At 41.9% G+C, this 12,473-nt stretch overlaps 1 long non-coding RNA gene across 2 annotated transcripts; it reads left to right on the forward strand.

Annotated features, from left to right (window-relative positions):
• Positions 1-6,026: 6,026 nt before the first annotated feature.
• LOC134425024 (uncharacterized) lies at positions 6,027-11,641 on the forward strand. Of its 2 annotated transcripts, none has more exons than XR_010029566.1 (4): positions 6,027-7,894; positions 8,772-9,140; positions 10,497-10,659; positions 10,884-11,641. It is a non-coding gene; the product is annotated as an uncharacterized LOC134425024 (long non-coding RNA). The 2 variants fall into 2 exon arrangements; XR_010029567.1 differs by having other exon boundaries at positions 8,772-9,127.
• Positions 11,642-12,473: the final 832 nt, after the last annotated feature.

Raw genomic sequence — 12,473 nt, forward strand, 5'->3', positions numbered from 1 at the left:
GATGTGCCCTGGGCAGCACCTGGCTTTGAGTGGGCTCCACTGGGCTCTTTGATCAGACCCTGGTGAGATTCCCACTGAGAAAACAAATGAAAAGGATGCCCCAGATGTTGCTACATCTGGTAACAGAGGATGGCAAGCTTCCCTGTGGGTTGTCATTCCCATGTGACATTCCTTGCAGGATGCTCAGCCTGTTGCTGGTTTGTAAATGTGAGGGTGACCTTTTAGCCCTCGTGCACCACAAAAGTTTTTGATTTGCAAGCCTCAAGATGAGCAGGTAATTTAGTATCACAAATAGTATTAAAAAAAATATTCTGAAACACCTTTAAAATTAAACTGTGGGCAGAGTGGTACTGTTGAATGCAGGTGGGGGCACTACCATGGGGAGGTGATCAGGGAGTGTCACCCCCAGCTTTTCACTCCAAAAGGCCCCATGTGTTCTGCTGAGGAGATCCAGCAAAAGCCTCAGTTTGTCAGCCCCCCCACAAAGATAAATAAAAAATCAGCTTTGCTTGAACATGGCTTGGCTGGCAGTCTCTGCACAGAGTTCTGTGCAGCATGGCTTTTATTACCATTAAAATGATTTAAATGGAGACTCTGCCCAGCAGCATTGTAGGTGACACATTCCCTAGCTGCCATGTATCCAAACAGATTGCTGCAAGGCCTTGAATAAACATTTTGTAAGTCTAGCTCTGAAGCAATTTACATCAAGCAGCATATATTGCATGGATGCCAACTAGTTCTTGTGTATTCCTCACAGAGCAGACAATGTTTTCTATCAAATCTGTTGGGTGAAAACAGAAAACCTATTAATAATGTGTCAGGAACCTGACTGAATGCAATATTTATGTTGAAGTCTCATATACGGCTTGTTTATAAAGAGTACACAAATTCTGTGGTTCGTGTTTGAAATGTGTAAGAGAACAAGAATAATTTTAACATTTTTCTCACAGGGACACCTACCCACACAATTTCAGTCCTCTTGTAATACGAAGGGTTGATGTTTTTCTCGGAGTAAGCTGAATGCAGAGCTCGCCAAAGCTGGTCCATGCATTGATCTCAAGAGCTTTAGCCCAGGGTCAGCACATTGTAGTGAAGAATTAGACTAAAGCATTCAAAATCTAGCAAAAGGAGCAAATTCCTAGGGCTCTTGAATTTTCCTTGTGTGTAACTATGGTGAAATCTCAAGCCCATCCATTGATTTGGTGACGAGTTGGAGCTGTGTTGAAATGGAGCAGAACGCGGTCTTGGCCGGCACGGCGCTTGTTAGGTGGTGAGCTGAGTGCTGAGCACCTCAAACCTGAACCTCATCCAAACCCCAGCCTGCAGGACGGGGATGGAAATTTTGTGAGGCTTCACTTGGAGTATTGCTCTATTTTTTTTTTTTTCTTTCTTTTGCTTTTGCACAAATCACCAGGGTTCTAAAAACGGCCTCCAACACTCATTTCTACTGGCACGGCCGCTATCGATCGTGTCCAGAAAGAGGAATGGAAAGACATGACAGAACTGGAAATGATCCCAAGCCATGAAGCTTGGATCTAAACCTTGATCCAAGCTTTGCTAAAGAACAGGAGGACTTTTTTTTTTTTTTTTTTTTGCTTGTTGTATCTGGAGGTTTGATTTAATCTCTTGTACTTGCATGGAAAATCCGTAGTTCTGGAGTACGGAGTTTCCTCAGTGGATAAGATCTGTTGGATCTGGTGTTCCAGGGAAACTTTTAACCTGGGAAGAGAGTGGCTTAAGCAGCATCAGCAGCATCTGTGAGGGATCTCCAGCCATGAGAACCAAGGGAACAAAGAATATTCCCAGTGTCCCTGAACACTGCCCAGCTCAAATTTCTCATCTGGCTTTTTTTCAAAACAATAATCTTTTTCTTTTTCTTTTTCTTTTTTTCTTTTTCTTTTTCTTTTTTTCTTTTTCTTTCTTTTTCTTCCTCCTCTTCCTCCTCTTCCTCCTCTTCTTCCTCTTCTTCCTCTTCTTCTTCTTTTTCTTCTTTCTCTTCTTTTTCTTCTTCTTCTTCTTCTTCTTTCTTTCTTTCTTTTTCTTTCAGGTGGAGTACTTAAAGCCTGATTCAAAAATTGACTCATGAATAACATGGAAAATTTAATCAGCATGAAGACTTTGGTCACATTGTGATTAATACTTGCCAATTCTCTGCAGGATTTTTTTAATGAGTTGCAACTCATTAAACTAATTATATTCATTGATTTCAACCAGATGTTTGCACCTGGAAGTGCATTTATTATCATTTATTATCAGAGAGGGACTCTCCATCAGGACCTGTAGTGATAGGAAAAGGAGTAATGGGTTCAAATTGAAAGAGGGGAAATTTAGATTAGATATGCAGGAGAAATTCTTTGCTGTCAGAGTGCTGAGACCCTGGCACAGTTTGCCCAGAGAAGCTGTGGCTGCCCCACTCCTGGAAGTGTTCAAGGCCAGGTTGGATGGGGTTTGGAGTAACCTGGGATAATGGGAGGTGTCCCTGTCCATTGAACAAGATGATCTTGAAGGTCTCTTCCAACACAAACCATTCTGTGATTTAATATTAATTGATTTGTCTCCCCAGTTAATAAACAAAAATATTAGCACATGATTGAACCAGCTGGTATCATCATCATTATTAAAATTAACTAACAAAATATCATACTGTACAATTTGCAAAAAGACAACAGATTGGCAATTTCTTGTCCAAACTGTATGGTAAATATATTCCAGTAATGAGTGGCTTACCAGAAAGCAGGAGAGGAAAGACCACAAATAAAATCAATATTATTATAAATATTACTTGCCACCAGTAATTTGAAAAGCTACTTTTTCATCCAAAACATTTGTTTTAAATTATATGTTGACATATTCTGGAAATAATTATGATAGACTATTTTTAAATTAGTTGTGCACAAAGGACCTTCTTCTTTATATCCTTTTTTACATCCACAGTTTCTGGTTTCTGCAGGACTAAAATAGACTTGGATAAGGATCCATAGAAGTATGTGTGTGCATGTAGATACTTTTATTTATTTTTTTTTCTGGTTTGGACTATGAAGTTGTGTGCTTTGGGAGGCAGGTGGCTTCCAACATTTGCAGAGATCTGCATGTTAAGTGAGTTCTGTTTTGTATTGCAGGAAAGTATTGCTACATGTATTTTCATGACATTCCTTTCAGGAATCTTTTGGAGGTTGTTTCCAAGATGCTATGAAAAAAAAAGAAAAAGTGATTTGCTTTCAGAAAGTAATTGCTCAGCTAAAAATAATGAATATGGTACAGCTAATGTGGAAACTCAATATGTCAGAGGTGATGTGGAAAACTTTGGATCACACTGAACTGGGAGGACAAATGATCCCATAAAGGAATCAAATGAAGCTGTTACAGAAAGTCTTATTTCTGCCAGTGTCAGGACAGCTTGGAAACCACAGATGAAAGAGCCCTGGTTCCATTAAGGGCTCAGGAGAAGAGGAGACTTTCTGCTGGTTTTGGTCAATGAGTTGGTTCTTGGCCAACCCACTGACCCTTTCTGGGCAAAGGATTGAAGTGTGGGTGGTGCCCCAAGCCCTGAACCCCATTATGGGATGGCCAAGTGTCCCCAAGAGGCCTGTTCAAGCAAGGAATATTTATAGTTCCAGTGCCAAACACACACAGGTGTGCAGGATGAACTTCTTGTTACAGGACGAGTAGCATTGGAGATCTGGCTGGGAATGAAGGTTCCTTGAAATTGTCCTAGGAAGCCTTGACAGAAATGGAAATTTCTGCATTTCTTGATTGAAATGCAAATTTCTGCAAGTTTCAGCAGAGTCCTGTCTGATGGTTGATAGCCCCAAGGGATGCCTGCCCTGTCCCCATCAGCAGTGTCCCTTCCACACTGGGTCTCTCACTGCCAGGTGTGTCTGTTGTTTCCCTTTTAACCACCAAATATCACACTGGCTGAAGGTTAAAAGAGAATTCTGATGAGTGGCAGCTCTGCTTTCCAGAGCATTCATCTTACTAGATCGCTCTGACCAATCCTCCAGTTTGACTACCAAAATGAAAATTAAACATCCTATCCACCAGGAAAACAAATTTATAAATACATTTTAACTCTAGAGCCATCTTTTACCTGAAAACTTAATTGTGTTCCTTTAAGAAGATAAAATTAAGTATCCTCATGGCAGACCATCAGTTTTAACAAAGCATCTCTAGAGCAGATAGACATCATTACTAATACAATTCTTTGAGGTGCAGGCAGGAAAATAAATTGGTTGTCATTGGGACATCATCAATATAATGAACATCTGACATGTAGACTCTGTTTCAGATGACACAGACATAAATGAGCAGGAAAAATTGTTAATAAGAACTGCAGGCAGGACATTGCAGGCTGTATCTGTCTCATGAAATGTTATTTGCTGCCAACACATTGCAGTAAAGAAAGACTGTTCTACCTGGAAATAGATGAGGAAAATAAAGTGAAGAGTCACTTTAAGGTATTTCTTGAGAAACTCTGTTCAATAACACAGTTTGAATCTTTGACTTTTTTTTTTCATCTTGGTAGCAACTTTCATTTCAGGCAGGAAATTGGTATTTTGCCTGTTTTTTATTTCCATTTAACCAGTACAGCAAAATGGAACCTTTGATTTTTGGAGCTATACCATCTCCAACAGAAATCAGTAGCTAACATTGTCATTCAGACAAACACAAAGCAGAGCTGGTTGGAGTTTTGCAAAGCCTAGGGGGAAATTTTGACGTGCAGAAGTGAATACCCAAATACCCTCGGCTGTCTTGGGGATTTCCGGCAGCGTCTGCAGAATGTGGGGAGAAAATTCCAGGGTTGAAAACAGCTGAAAATGTTCTACAATGGAGTCCCAGCTCAGCACTCCTTAGTCTCACTTGTCTTAGGTGGATTTAAGCATGTGTTTATTGTTAAGGGTGAATTTTTAATCCAGCAAGGACCCACTGCTTTTCCAAGCAGGACCAGAGCTCCTTTTCTGTTTCATAAATTATTTGGAAAGTGAACCTATCCTCTTTCAAGTCCCAATATTCATTAACAGGCTTGGATGGTGTGTACTCTTTGAATCAGTTGTTTCCTATTCAATTCACATAATGAGTGAACTGAACCACACAATATAATTCTTTTTCCCAGTTTTAGCTGACTGAAACACAATGAAGGAGAAAATTTTCTTTACTTGGAAGAGTTTTAGCTCATGTCAAAAGGATTAGCAAAGGGGTTTGTCAACATACACAGATCCCCACTTGTCAGGATATGTGTGAGCTGATGCCCCACAAGTTGGAGCAAAGCAAAAGGAGCAGCACCACCAGGAAGTATCTTTCTGCAAGCAGAGCAGTTTGAAGCACTGTGCATACCCTGAGCTGATCAGGAGGTAAAAACAACCCTCCTCATGTAATGCACTTGGCCAGGGAAAACATGGCAGGCAGAGTCAAAGTTTACAGGGAATGTGAAAGAGTTACAGGATCAAAAGCTCAGATAAACATCCTAACACTTAAATCCTAAAGTGGATGCTCTCCAAAGTTCTCCAAGTCTTCTGGGCCCAGCTCATTCACCTCATGGCCATGAGAAGTGCTTTTCTCACAAGGCTGCTGATGCTTCCTCTTGTTTGACAGGCAGGAAATTACAATCCAACGAGCCTTTCTCACCAGAGTTCAAAACTTTTGGTAGGAGAGAGAATTAGAAAGTGCAGAGGCTGAGACAGAATGTAAAACAGAGTACTGGGGTTGGGATGAGTGGGAAGAAGGGATACTGAGAGGGAAAGTTAATCAAGCTCTCTAATGCCACAGAAACATGCCAGGGTTGAAAGGTATCAGCACTTGTGGGGATGGGATGCTGTGCCAGGGAGCAGCAGGATGTGCCTCTGGAAGAGGAACTCAGCCCCCTCACTGCTCCAGCCCAGGTAATAACATTCCCCTGTGGCTGAGGAATGCAGCAGGATGAAATGAGAGGCTGCAAATGCAGTTCTAAAATGATTTTCCATGTGAGAATCCCAAACCAGTAACATTAATCTTGAGGCTGTTGTCACTTTTCAGTGTATGCGGCATCTTGTAAAAGGCTCATCATCCATTGGGGTTTTTAAATTATTATTAATTTTATTATTTTGCAGGGCTCTAATTAGGTTGGCAGTGCTTATCTGGCATCCTCTTATTGCCACAGGGCAGCAGCCAGCACCCCCAGTGACAGACCCAGTTGTGTAAGGCTCTTGTTTTCCTACAGCAAGGAGCATTCTTTGTGTGCAAGTCTGAGGCTGTGTGTACACGTGTGTGAACTCTCCAAAGGCAAACAACTCACCTTTAGAAAGCCAAATTCCAAGCAAGAAACGAGCTCAGCAGCTGTGAAAGGTGTCTCTGTGTTTCATTGTTGATAAAAGTACAACCCACAGTGACTCAAACCTCAGGATATGGTGGGGAACCAAGAAGAAAAGAAAGAGAGTGGGGAAGAAAGGGGAAAAAGCCTTCTCAGGATGAGGAGTTCAGACATGCCAGATTTCTTTGGCACAGACATTGCTGTCAGGAGCCTTGTGGATGTTTGAGTCCCTGCTTTCTTTTTGTTGGCTCTGAGCATTTTGAAAGATTTTGAAAACAGTACTGTAAAGTGTTTAGCTGCAAAGCTGACCAGTGAGTGCCACAGCCAGCATCTCCTACACAGGCTGACAGTGCAGGCAGAAACCTGTCACCTCAGGGCTGTCACCAATCTGCCATTAACCTGCAGCTCCTCACTGTGACATAGATGTCAATGGTCATTTTCCTTCACATCAGCCTTTTCTTCAACTCCCATGGGTAAGCACAGGGCAGCCACTGGAAGGGCAGTGAGAAAAGGAAAGGGAAAAGCTGGTCTGGAAGCTGAGCACTAAAAGTAGGCATTGATTTCCTATCGTAGAGATGACGTGTTTGAATTTACTGAGCTCCTTTGGATTGAAAGGCATTTATCCAGCCACAGGGACTGCCAGGTGTGCTGTGCTCAGATGAAATAATACTTTAGCATTGGTTCCAAGGCCCTGGATTTGCCTCCACCAGCTCCAGCCATCTGGCTCAGGCACAGCTTCTTTCTGAAGTGACTTGAAGCTTGGTGGCATCAGAGTTCCTCCTGTGATGCTGTCAGAAATTTAGCTGTAGGAGCACAAGCTCAGGCACGAGGAAGGAACTAAACAATCCTGTCACAGACAGCACCTAACTAACAGAACAGGTCTTTTTTTTCTACTGAACATGTATATTCCTGACTTGCAGTGGAAGAGGAGTGTGGCTACAAGATGTATGGAGAGCAGAATGCTGCAGGGAATGAAAAAAATAAGAAATGGAGTAAATGGAGGGAAGGCTGTATGGGCTGGTCACCAGTGTAGGATCTCCTGTCAGGTCTATTGAGCTGACCGAGGCTGATCCAGCACAGAGGTGCAGTGCCTGGTCCCCAGAGGAGAGCTCAGCCTGAGCCTCTGCAGCAGTGAGGATTGCATTCCTGCTGCTGGAATACAGGAATGCTGGAGAGCACCTAAGGAGAACAGGTGTTATTGATAGATTTACACTGATTTACAGTGCTCCCCCTCCTCCTCAGGCCACTGCAGAGGCCCTGGAGGCTCACACCTGCACAGAGATGGGAGCCAAGGTGAGCTGCTCTGCATCACCTGCACTGGTGATGGTGATGCTGACAGGAGTGGGATTTCAGCATCCCTGGGAGGAGTTTGCCTTTGAGAACAGCAGCTTGTGTCCTTTTAACTTCCAAAGAGGAGTCCTGTGAGCTCTGAGTGTCTGGAAAGGACCAGATCCAGGAATAACTGCAGTGGTACCAAGAACCTCAGCAGGCACTGACACCTGACCCATGCCATGCCTTGTGGGGTTTGATCTCTGGTGGCTCAGAGATGCCACAGCAGCCTGCAGGGTGTCACACACAGCTCCTCTGGGCACAGGGAGAAGCCACAGTTAAGTGAGTTACCCACTGCTCCTTGCTTCTGCTCTGCTTTTGACTCAGCTCTGCAACAGCTTGTGGGAAAGCTAAAGGAGAAATATTTATTTTAATATTCAGATGTTCTCATTCACACTTACATATGTGTATGTGTGGATGCCACACATATGTAACATCAATGTGTTTGTTTATCAGTGCTTTTCCTGCATGGCTCTGGTTCTTTAACAGCTCTATCTTCTCATCTCCACAAATAAATAACAATATTGGACCTGAATTCTAAATATATTCTGAGGACCAATAACCCCCTGAAGTTTTCTGGATGTCTTTAATTAGAGTAAAAGCCAAACAAAGCAATCAGAAAGAAACAAATGGGTTGATGGAGCTCTCTATTCACTAACTGGTGGTTAGGAGTAGAACTGGGTAAATGTTCATGGCAAATGTTTGGTTTTAGACCTGTCTAGCTTTTCTTGGTATCCTGCAATTATTTTTGTGTGCATTTTTGGTGCACATTTATATTCTTTGAAATTCTGTATACATATTTTGTATAAACATGTTTCAAAACCCTGGTAGTAAAGTGCTGTTTAGCTGTATGCAGGGCTGTTAAAGTCATTTGTGTGACATTCAGTATCCATGTAGAAGTTTATACTTGGAGACCTGAAAACACTATAAAACAGAGAGTGAAAAATCAGAGATTCCTAGGTGATCACACAAATTGTTAGAAGGATGCAAGAGTAGACAGCATGACCCAAAATTATTTTAGTATAAAGGAATGGGTGTTCTAAATGTCTTTTTTTTTTTTTTTTTTTTTTTTTTTTCAGATTCTGAGGAAGTTATAATTCACTTTTAATGGCATAATCTGTGTTCAAGGATATTTTACCTTCTCTCATTTCTTTTTCAGGTGATTTCCATAGGAACAAAGCAGTCCCTTGCTGTGATGCAACTGCCTCTGGGTTTAAACATTTCTGGTTAACTCCAGCTCAGATGCAAAGCAGATCTGTTTCTTAGACAAAAAAGGAAAATCAAGAGAGAAGAATTGGATGGAGGGGAAGAATTTGATTTGTGAGGGCTCTTTTCAGAAAGTACCATGAGATCTTAAAGAAGGCAGCAGGATTAGAGCTCCTATTGCTTGTGAATTGCCTGAACTGCATGAGTGAGCTTTAAGGAGAGCAGTAATGAAGAAATAAAACAGCTTACAAGCTACACCAGCCCTGGAAAATAGGAGCATTTCACAAATGGCTTCATCTTCTTTGACTGGTGATACCCAACAGTGATGTACAATTACTTCTTGTTGTAGTTCTTCTGTTGTATCTGAAACACAAAGCTTTCACTCTAAACCTGGCTAAAGAGTAAAACAAGAGAATGCAGCAATTTCTAATCTGGCCATTAGCTCAGCAGCAGGGTTGTCTCAGGCTGTTTTGATAGAAGCAAAAAAAAAAAAAAACCAAAAAGAAAATTAAAAAAGGGGATTTGTTTAAAGTTTGCCTCAGGGGTTGGAAACCTATTTTTCAGGCTGTTTAACTGTCACTCTCCGTGCATCTGTTCAAATTAGCTTCAGATAGTGAAATAATAGGAAATATGGCCCAAGGGTTCCTGGTTTTGTCAGAAGGGACTGAGAGAAGTGAAGAAGATGAAGGAAGTCTGGTTCATTAAGGCCTGCTGGGTCTTTTTGCTGAGATGAAGTCCAAGCTGACTCCTCATTCAGTTCTTCCAATCATCACAAACGCCCCAGTGGACAGGAAAACCCTGAATGTGGTGATACAGGATGGAAAGTCGAATACAAGATGTGGTGTGAACTTCCCCGGGCTCGGACCCAGAGTTTTAACAGAGGAAAAAGAATGCCAAGGAAATGTGGGGAAGGGGTTCAGGGTGAAAGAAAAGGTTATTTCAGGTGAAAGAAAAGGTTGTTTGCTCAGAGTACAGAGTGGCAAAGCAGCTGCAAGAGATGTGCTAACAGGGCACATCTGGGCATTGTGAGTCAGACATTTAGATCTCAGTGTCTCTTACATTGTTGTTGATTTTAGAGAGCCAAGTGAGGGAAAAGCTTGGGCACTCACACATCTCAGACCCAGTTCAATAAACTGCTTTTCTCAGGCAGCATTTTGAGCAGTTCTGTCCCAATAAACCCTGCTCATAACAAAATCTTGGATATTTGGTTCCTCTTCTCTCAGAGTCCTTCCAGAGCATGGAATTGTCTTTGTTTCCAGACTCCTTTGGTACTGTACTCCTCTCTGCTAATTTTCACAATAAAACACTTCATCACTGCACTGATGTAAAATATTTGTGTGTCAGTGGTGTGACACATGTATGTCCAGCCATAGAAAGAAGCAGTAGCACCTCTTCACCTCTAAGGCTTCCCCCACCCCCTGATTTCCATGGTTTGATGCCTGGAAATTCAGTTTACCTGTTGTTCCTCTGTATCCTCTGTGTACATGAATCAGGATAATACATCCATCACACTTATATCATTCCTGGAAGCTACTCCTTTAAAAATATATATTTTTATGTATCTTGCTGTTGCTGATGATTTTTCTCTAACACGTTTAAAAGTGCCTAAAATCAGCATGGAAATGTGCGAACAAAAGAGATTGAAATAATCTTTTTTTGGTCTATTTTGCACCTCCAGGATATTTTGTGAGAAATAAAATGCACTTCACAGCTCTCTCTGGCACGTGCTATAATTGCAATCAACATTTCTGTGTATCATAAAAATGATGAAGATGATGATGATGGCCACTGTTTCCCTCCTCTTTGCTGCAAGAAAAGAGCTGACTGCAACAGGATGTGCTGTGAGTTAGATTTATTCCTAGATTTATTCCTCCCCTCTCTCAAAGGCAAAATAGGTCAATATTCTATTATAGTCCAAACATTATAAACTTACTGTCTTCATGTATTTTGATATTGCAGTGGAAAAAACCCCACAAAAATCAAAATTGAACTTCAGAAACATGACTCATTTTGAGTGTAATTTTAAAGTTTTCTCAATCTCTATTTTCCATTTTTTTCCCTCCAGGTTTTCTGTCTATGTGCACTTTGCTTTCTCAACAGAAAAGACAAAAAAAAAAAAGGGAAAACAAAAACTGAAGACTGAAAATGGAAGAAAACAAAACAGATCTTGGTGCTTGTGTTTCTTTGCACTGGGAGAGAAAGAAATGAGAGTTAAAATATCTAGATTTTATAAAGATACAATGAAAACTCGATAACAAATCCATAACAAATATCACTGATAATGTACAAAATGATAAAATCACATTTTCATGCTCTTTTTGGGTTGTTTTATTTGTTCATACTGCCAATCACTTCCTCTTTGAGGGAGGAAGGTAAACAGAGACACCAGATAAATGGCTTGAGGTGGCTAGAAATGGCAAAAGCAAAAATAATGATAGCTCAGAGTGTCTCCTTATGGAGCTTGTGCTCCAGCTCATGCTGATGGAATTAATTATTATATTGTGGATCTTGCTTGTCAAGCACAGGAGTTCTCCTTGCCCCAGAGCTGTGTAGCTCAACCCCAGCCATGGAACTAAATTGGCAAACTCCTCACAATTACTTGAGGAGTAAGAATTTGGTCAAAGGTACAGGTGAAAAGGCTGGATGGGCTGATGAAAGGTATTCCCCAAATGAAGGAAATCCTGTCCAGATGAAGAGGTCACCTCATCTGCAAGCCTGAGGCACTGCAGGGATAATAATCCCCAGGTTCAAGCGTTAACGGGAGAATAAAAGACAAATGGAGCCATTTGTCATTTATTTCCAAATAAATGCAAGTTCATTTTGCACAGAGCCTTCACCCTGTCTCAACAGGCAGATCTCAGAGGGTAATTTCAGGGCAGTTTTCCCTGGTGTGTGCTTGCTCAAGGTTTATGTGAGTTTCTGCTTCACTTCTTCAAGGCACTGGGCTGCTCAGGGACAGGTTGGTGCTTTGTATTTTATGATGCTAATTTTGGTGAACAAAGCTCTTTAACAATTCCACACAGTTTTCTTGCAGAGAGATTTCCTTAAGCTAAGAGAAAAGCCTACAGTGATGCTGTGGATTGTGAAGGAAGCAAATGTAAAATGTGTTTTTACTGCCTTGGCACATGCCTGGGAACGATGTGAATGCAAAAAGGCTGAGGTTGAGTTTGGGGAAATGACCCCCATTAACTGATTTTAATTAATTACAGCACTTTGCTGATTTGCAGGGAGGGACACATGGTCCTGCTGGAGAATGGTGGGATCTGCCCACTTGTGGCAGGAGGGATGTGCTGGTGGTCTCCACCCCCATGGCCTGGGAAGGGCCAAAGAGCACCAAGAACTCTGCAATTGAGCACCTGAGAGGCAGAGCTGGCCTGAGGGGTGAGCCCAGAGGGGCTGTGTGTGTTAAAGGGTGGGTTAGGCTTGCCTGGAGGAGGCAGCCTGCAGGCTTGCAGGGCTCCTGGCTGGCACCAGCACCTCTCTTGCTCCATCCCAAGGGCAGCTCGTCTCAGGAAGGAGCTGGCAATGGCTGTTTTTTGTTAAGGGTGAGTAATTTTGAAGCTTGAGTATAATGTTCATCTTCTATAACTATGATGGAGCCACTTTCTAGTCCTTGAGCTGAAGGCCGGTCTGTGTTTTTTGGCTGCAAGAGGTT

This window comes from Melospiza melodia, chromosome 15 (assembly GCF_035770615.1).
Source record: "Melospiza melodia melodia isolate bMelMel2 chromosome 15, bMelMel2.pri, whole genome shotgun sequence".
Classification (NCBI taxonomy): Eukaryota; Metazoa; Chordata; class Aves; order Passeriformes; family Passerellidae; genus Melospiza; species Melospiza melodia.